This window comes from Alligator sinensis, unplaced genomic scaffold, assembly GCF_000455745.1.
Source record: "Alligator sinensis unplaced genomic scaffold, ASM45574v1 scaffold228_1, whole genome shotgun sequence".
NCBI classification, from domain to species: Eukaryota; Metazoa; Chordata; order Crocodylia; family Alligatoridae; genus Alligator; species Alligator sinensis.
Window position 1 is genome coordinate 1,181,550 of NW_005842044.1, and position 1,269 is coordinate 1,182,818.

The following is a 1,269-nucleotide window of genomic DNA, read 5'->3' on the forward strand; positions in this document are numbered from 1 at the left end:
GGCTTCTTCAGCCCAGGAAGGGGGAAAATGAGGTCGGAGCATCTCTCCATCAGCCGGGCTGTCCCGCACCCACCGGGGTAAGTGCCTCTCGCCTCTTGTCGCCTTCTTCCCCGGCGCGCGCGGGCAGGTTTTGGGGGACTGGAGGGGTGTGTGATCTCTGGGTGTGTGCATGTATGTGCTCTATGTGTGTATGTGCTCCCTCTGTGTGCTCTGTGTGTGCATGTGCTCTCTGTGTGTGTTCTGTATACGAATGTGTTCTGTCTGTGTGTGTGCTCTCTCCACGTGCATGTGCGTGTGCTCTGTGTGCATGTGCTCTCTGTTTGTCCTCTGTACGTGCATGTGTTCTGTCTGTGTTTGTGTGTGCGTGCGTGTGTTCTCTCTGTGTCTATGTGCTCTCTCTGTGTGAGTTCTCTGTGTGCTGTGTGTGTTATGTGTGTATATGCTCCCTGTGTAAGTGCTCTGTGTGTATAATCTATGTGCTCTCTCAGTGTGTGTGCATGTGTGTGAATATGTCCTCTGTGGGTGTATGTGCTCTGTATGTGTGTGCGTGCGGGGGGGAGGTTATATTCTCAGGGTACATCTCTAGGAACCGAGCAGATGCACCGGCTTCTGCAATTTTATCTCTTGTCACGATGGGGGGAGGAAAAGCAAAGATCCCCCCAGCCAAGGTGAAATCAGCCCAGCCGAGCTGCCTCTCTCTAACCAAGCCCCTCCGGGACAGCAAAAGGGCTAGGAGACTCGTCTCCCATCACTGCCACCCCACCCGCTTCCTCCCCAGATTTGCTTTTAAAGGTCGGATGATAATTTAATACCTTTTACAAGAAAGATAGATACCCATCGGGTTTCCAACACACGCACAAAAAAAAAAAAATCCCTCTTATTTGCAAGCAATCGTTACTAGCCGTCAGGGCGCCTGACACGTTTGTGATACCACCAACAGGGATTCAGCAGCCAGATCTTCCTCGTCTGCCCCCCTCCAGCTCCCTTTGCTAACCCGGGAAGCACTTGGCAGCGTGCTGCAAAGCCAGCGGCACGTCTGCCCCCCCCGGCCCGGGCAACAGCTGCACGTGGGACCGAGCCCCACGGGCGGGCGTGGGGAGGGCGCGGGGCGCCTGGCCTTGCAACGCAGCGGACTTTAAAGGAAGAGATGAAGCGTGGATGAAGCCGATGCTCCAGTGGGGAGGCTGCTACTGCTGTTTCCCAGCCAAGCTGCCCCCTCCTCCCCCACTTACGGTGCTAGACAGAAGGCAAACTCCTTGCCACCTAGGA